The sequence below is a fragment of the Triticum urartu genome, chromosome 1A (assembly GCF_056163025.1).
Source record: "Triticum urartu cultivar PI428250 chromosome 1A, HENAU_Tu73, whole genome shotgun sequence".
NCBI classification, from domain to species: Eukaryota; Viridiplantae; Streptophyta; class Magnoliopsida; order Poales; family Poaceae; genus Triticum; species Triticum urartu.
In genome coordinates this window covers 388,077,097-388,083,868 of record NC_141873.1, presented here as the reverse complement: position 1 = coordinate 388,083,868, position 6,772 = coordinate 388,077,097, and the positions used below count along the sequence as shown (strand labels likewise).

At 50.1% G+C, this 6,772-nt stretch overlaps 1 pseudogene; it reads left to right on the top strand.

The window, feature by feature from the left end:
- The first annotated feature begins 2,710 nt into the window (after positions 1 to 2,710).
- LOC125534269 (phospholipase A1-Ibeta2, chloroplastic pseudogene) lies at positions 2,711 to 4,626 on the top strand (annotated as a pseudogene).
- Positions 4,627 to 6,772: the final 2,146 nt, after the last annotated feature.

The following is a 6,772-nucleotide window of genomic DNA, read 5'->3' as shown; positions in this document are numbered from 1 at the left end:
TACTTGACATAAGGTTCATTTCATCTGGAGATCAGTTGGCCGATGGTTTCACAAAACCTCTCACAATGAGAAGGTTGGTTAACTTCAAGTACAATCTCAATCTTGGAAAAGTTCCATAGAGCATAGATTGAGAGGGAGTGTTAGACAAGTTAGAGATAGAGCCATTTAAACCTCTTTGTATCCATATCTCTATGTTTTGTTTCCCCCCAGACACATCGTTAGTGATAGTCCCAACATGTACACTACTGCAGGCTTTCAGCCAACATCTATAAACACCACACGCGGCCCTACGGGGTACTCACGCTTCCCAACCTAATTTTATAGTCATCATTGGACACTTACCATGAACGTGCTCGTGGACACCTTGGCTTCCTACCTATAGCTGCTCATTGTCGGGATGGCAACCCCCTCGGCTTCGCCTTCGCGGGCGACTTCATGCTTCCCATCTTCTTGGCTTGTTGTTGCTTGGCACTTGCAAAGCAACGGAATAACCAATGCATGCTACGTGCTTCAACTCTAGCCTATGATGCTTCCTCCAACATGAGATCTCCGTCGGCGTTGGCGAAACCAAACCCTAGCGGTTGAGCGAGTGCGCGATGTGGTGTGGTGCGGGTTGGGTGCGGTGTAACGCATCTTGTGGTGCGACCAAGACCAGAGCATGTGTGGTGTGGACTAGGCGCGGGTGCAAGCCAGGTCTAGTATGCTGGTCCGATTTGATACACTACAAATACCAGGTGATAAAAAACTAGAGAAAATGAAAAACTACAAACATGGCGCATCTAGTCTGCTCCAAAATTGGGGAAAACACTAAAAATGTGGTAATATGTGGCATGAACTTTGCTTCGACACGCCCCCGAGAAAAGTTTATGGATTTTGATGCAGATTAAATATGAAGATTAGAAGGTATCCCTTCAATCAAAAAGGATAATATAGTCAACCAATGTATTCAATACGTTTGATGTGGAGGATAATATGGTGATAACTTTTTAAAGTAACTTTAATATTCGTGCAAACTTTCAAAGGGGGTGTACGAAAGTAAAACTTATGTGGCACAAAGTTCACCTAAATGGGGTATAAATTGAGAATTTTTGCTAGATGGGGTAAGATATGTTACAAACCTGATATATTTAGAGGATGGGAAGGCCGGAGCTAGCATGGTGCTTCACGATGACCTCGGCAACATCATTTATTCATCTTGCAGGGAACTCTTTGCTTGCCGAGATGCCCTTGAAGCAGAAATATGTGCATGCATGGAGGGGTTATCTCTAGCTATTCAAAGAATGGATCTCCTCAACGATGAACATGTTGAATAAGAATGGAATAGACAGATCGGTCTATGCGTCTTTGGTGGCAGAGAGCAAGCATCTAAAGTCTCTTCGTATGACTTATATTGCTCATATCAACCGTCGTCAAAATTTAGTTAATGATTTCTTATCAAATTTTGCAAGAACTGGAAGTAGAACTGTAGTTTGGTTGAGCTCTGGTCTCCCAGAAGTCATTGCTTTATGCAAAGAGGATTGTACGGTTGATGCTCGAGTAATATGAGTTTTTACCCGCAATGAATAAATAAATAACTCTTTCTAAAAATCTTGAAGATGTGAAGTCCTTTAATAATGCCTCTTGCATCACCCGCAAAAAAAGAAATGCCTCTTGCATCCTTTCCAGTTGTTTGTATTGACTTTGTTTCTCTCAATCAAACACTGTTCCTTTTTTAAATCGTAGATCAAACACCGTTCCTTCTTCTCAATAGATGAGACGCCGCTGCTGTTCCTGCACAATCGCCTAACAGTCTTTTTAGATGTAATAAATTTATTATCATTGGGCCACAAAACACAAGTGCATATGAACGAAACGCGTCCTAGAAAAAAAGTGGTGTCCGGCTCTGCTGGTATCCCCAGAGAAAGAACATCCGTGCTGTAACTGACACGTGCACCATGAGTTTGAGTTGATGCATCATTCCTTTGTGTGAACAGTTCAGTCAGGTTCACTGAATTGCGGCCTGGCCGGTGGAAGCAGCTTATTTCTGCACGTGCGCCAACTAGTGCTTCGTACTACTACGTACTAATAGCGCTGAACTACTGATCTTTCTCGAAAAATAAAAAGACGTACATTACGATCTTTAACCGAACTGTTAGAAGAAAACGGAGAAGAATAATGATGACACTTCGTTTTAGAGTATAGACTAAGACTCTTACTTAGATTTCAGTCGTGCAAGACATCTACTTAGACATGTGTTAGAAAATCAAATCAAGAATTCAGGATCAGAGCAAGTAGAAAGGGCCGACAAGAGATCCACCCCCATTTAGTTTTGCCTCACGCCTTTTATTAGTAATGGAATTTTGGGAACCACAATTGATTTCATATTTTTGATAGCTTAGCAAGTTGACCGCTTGGTGTAGGAACTGTAATTGATTTTGTTTTAGAATAATAACCGTAATTCACTTTTTTTCATGCTGTATAAACCCAAATACTCACATGCAATCAATTCTATAAATGCATGCACGCATATTTTACCTCTATGAGCATATGTTTCACCACAAAGAATCTAGTCATCTGAACTACGCTTAGTTTAGAACTGCACTTGATTTTGGTAACCTGATTCAGACCCAAAAGAAAGCACAACGCGTGACGACTACACGTGATGCACATTTTGCGCGCGCCCCTTGCCTAGCTATAAACCACCGCACTTGCACTTGACATGCTTGTGCACACGCTAGCGATTGCCACCTTCGAACCACTCCACGTCGACGAATTTGGCGCACCGCGCCCGCGCGCTTTTTTGCTTTTCCGGCCATGTCCGCCGCGGCAGCTATCGCGGCACCGCCGCGCCACAGCCGGCCGTCGCCTCTCAACCCAAACGCAACGGCGATGGCCATCACCACCAAGCCTAACGCCGTCTGTACAAAGACGCACCTCGCCAACCTCGACCGCCTCCTCCTCCGCCCGCCGCCGCTCCCGCTCCCAGTCCGGCCTAAGAAGGCGCTCGCCGACGAGCCCGGCGGGGGCGACAGGGAGGAGACCACCACCGACTCCGACGAACGCAAAGGCCGCCGGGGCGGTCTCCTCAACGCGCTGAACCTGTCCACGTTCCTGCCGTTCACAGGGAGGCCCGCCACGGACGAGATGTCCCCGCGTAGCCTGGCACAAATGCAGCGGCTCCTCACGCTCTCGCCGCGGCCCTCGCCCAGGGGCTCCATCGCCGCCGAATGGCGACGTTACCACGGTGAGGGCGCGTGGAAGGGCCTGGTCGACCCGCTCGACCAGAACCTCCGCCGCGAGGTTTTGCGATACGGCGACTTCGTGCAGGCCGCCTACACGGCGTTCCACTCCATGCCGTCGTCGCCGTCGCACGGCCGCGGCCAGCATCGCGCGCTCGTGCTACCGGACCGGTCGTACCGGCCGACGCGCAGCCTGTTTGCCACGTCTTCCTTGACAATCCCGCCGTGGGTGCAGCGGCGGTCAGCGCCCAAGTGGCTGACACAGCGCACCAGCTTCGCCGGCTACGTCGCCGTCTGCGACAACGAGCGCGAGGTTCGGCGCATGGGCCGTCGCGACATCGTCATTGTGCTGCGCGGCACCGCCACGTGCCCTGAGTGGGCAGAGAACCTCCGCACCGGCCTCGTGCCAGTGTCGGACGACGATGACGGCGACGACGCCACGGCGGCGCAGAACGTGCCCAAGGTGGCGAAGGGGTTCCTCAGCCTGTACAAGACGGCCGGCGACCACGTGCCCAGCCTGTCGGACGCCATTGTGGAGGAGGTGAGGCGGCTGATCGAGGTGTACAAGGGCGAGGAGCTCAGCATCACGGTGGTTGGCCACAGCCTCGGCGCATCTTTGGCCCTCCTCGCCGCCGACGAGCTAAGCGCGTGCCTGGCCGCCGATGCGGCGAGTAACAGCACCGCTGCAGATGATCATCAGCCGCCGCCCGTCTCCGTGGTTTCCTTCGGCGGCCCGAAGACAGGCAACCGCGCGTTCGCGGACCGGCTACAGCACGAGCGGGGCGTGAACGTGCTGCGCGTGGTGAACGCCGGCGACGTGGTGACGCGCGTCCCCGGGCTCGTGAAACCGACGACGATGGCCGAAGGATACGTGCACGCGGGTGGCGCGGAGCTGACGCTGGACAGCCGCGACTCGCCGTGCCTGCGCCCGGACGCCGGCCCGGCCTGCTGCCACGACCTGGAGGCCTACCTGCACCTGCTGGACGGGTTCATGGGCTCCGGCCGGCCGTTCCGCGCCGACGCGAGTCGCAGCGTGGCGGGGCTGCTGGTTTACCAGCGGACCAGCGTGAAGCGTGCCTACGTGGAGCGCGCGAGGGTGCTCGGGTTCGAGCCGGCGGCCATGCCAAGGGCCGCCACGGCCAACGGCGCTGGCACTGCTGATGGGCAGTACGGCTTCCTGGCCAGTCCCTCGTGACGTTGATCAGTCGCATGCATGTAGTGTACTCTGGGTATCTGCAGTGCACGTGTCCTGACGTGCAAACTTGTGTACTGGACGAGAGAGGCATATGTCTCTCCCCGTATCATGCAGCATGCTCGTTCGACATGAACAATCTATTTCGTGTTGTTTTGTTCAGAAGAATCTAGTACTTGGTAAATTTGTTACACGTATATCATCCTATAATATTCGGCTTAATAGGATTGATAGTCATCATATCAATATAGATTTTCTTCTTTTTCAGAAGACTGTACGCAAGGAACCTCAAAGTTAACCGTAAAGTGTGAAAACGGACTAGTGTTGATATAAGGGGACAATTTAGATGTGAGGTGTTGCGGCCTTGTACCCCGCCCGGAGGCATTACAACCATGAAGTAATACACTTTGGGCATCTGCAATAATACAATAATAGAATGAAAATTATGTGGGGTGCATTGTGCGCTGATAGCCAAGAGCCAGTGGCAAAGCTACGTAAGGGCAAAACTGTGCCATGGCCGGCCCAACTCAGAACAAAGACAATGCAAAGTATAAGCCTCACTAAGCCATTTCAAAAAAATTGGGTGATATTCTTTAGACTGGCTCGCTCTGCTCTTAGTTTGTAGCTCCACCACTGCCAGCAAGGCGACGTGTCAGTGGCCATCTAATCCAGTGGGCACTGGACAAGGGTTGCCTCGACGCTATGCATGGTGGATTAACGAATTGGCTGATGATGTGTCGTACGTTCGTCTGGTTGCATAAATGCTCATGTCGGGTCATGGTGCTAATAGAATTGGAGGTGCAAAGTATAAATTTTTAACATGGACCGTCTGATCTCGGATGGATGTGCCAAATTCAGGCATGGGAGCTACCGGGGAGCTTTGGTCATTTCTCGGAAACCCCCTGGCTAACACCCATATTAAAAGTCGGTCTTTCCACCATCTACCACACATCAAATTGGGGCCGTGCACTAGAGATACAATGCTCACACCTATTTTTTATATTTTTTGCACTCTAAGGGGAGATTATATTGTAGCGGTCGCAAATGGACTTCGTTCTTTCTCTCCCCTTCTCTTCCTCCTTGAAAGTCGCATGCCTGCATCAACTCCTCTTCCCTTCTTCTTTGGCGGTGTCGCCGACTAGAATGAGGATGAGGGAGGAGGCAAGTTGACTATGTATATGCTAGGTCTAGGTTTGGGTTTCCTTAAGGGCGAATGGCTTGTATTGTTTTGGAGCTTCACTTTGATGCTCGGGAGTTGCACCCGGTGGTTGTTGGTTTCTTCCCCTGGTGGTCTTCCACGGTAGATGGCTATTGTTAGTGATGGATCTAGTGAGAGCTCCCCTAAAAATATCAATGGTACATACTAGGCCAGGTTGCGCCAACCACTAATAGGGAAATGTCTATAGGAAGATACTTAGCAGTAGTGTGGGGTAGGTGGCCCGCGTTGCTGAGAGTTAGCAGTAACGCGCCTCTAAAAGCCTCGCTGCAGGTAAATCGTTGCAGCAGCGTGGGTTGAACAAACATGCGCTACTGCTAATGGGGGCCCATAGTGCCCCCGAGGGCTAGCAATAGCAACAGCGCGCTATGCCTGGCCCGCGCTACTACTAACGTGGTAGCAGCAGCGTCGGGTTCCTGGCCCGCGTTGCTACTATGGCTAGCCCCGAGGGCACTGCGGCCCCTGTGGGCCTGGCTTAGCAGTAGCGTGGGCTAAGTGGCTCATCGCTACTGCTAGACAGCATTATCCCCCCGACCGTCCACCTCACTCTCCTTGTGCTCACTCTCTCTCACCACTGTCGCCGCGCGCCGCCGTACACCATTGCCGCCGTTGCCAGCCTGGGTAAGACTCCTCCTCCACCTCCAGCCGCAGTCCCTCCTCCATCCTCCTTCTCCCCCTCCTCCTCCTCCTCGTCCTCGTCCTCCCTTCTCCAGCTGCCACACCTCCTCCTCCTCCCTGCCTCCTCCCTCATTTAACTAAATTAGTTTATAGTTTGTAGTTTACTGGATTATTTTGTAGTTTCTACTTTATGGTTTCTAGTTTACTGAATTAGTTAAAAAATTAGTTGGTAGAAAGTGTATTGGACACTTAGTTGGTAGAAATTATAACTAGTAATAGAATAAAAAATTGGTAATAGAATAGAAAAGAAATTATAACTAATGATAGAATAGAAAAATTAGTAATAGAATAGAAAACACCTTTAAATATTTTAGGTATCGAATAATGTTTTTGAATATAGAAATGTTTTAGGTATCGAATAGGTTTTTCGAATATACAAATGTTTTAGGTATCGAATAGGTTTTTAATATAGAAATATAGTGGACACTTTAATTATTTTTTATGTCATTATCACTTTGTCATCAAAGA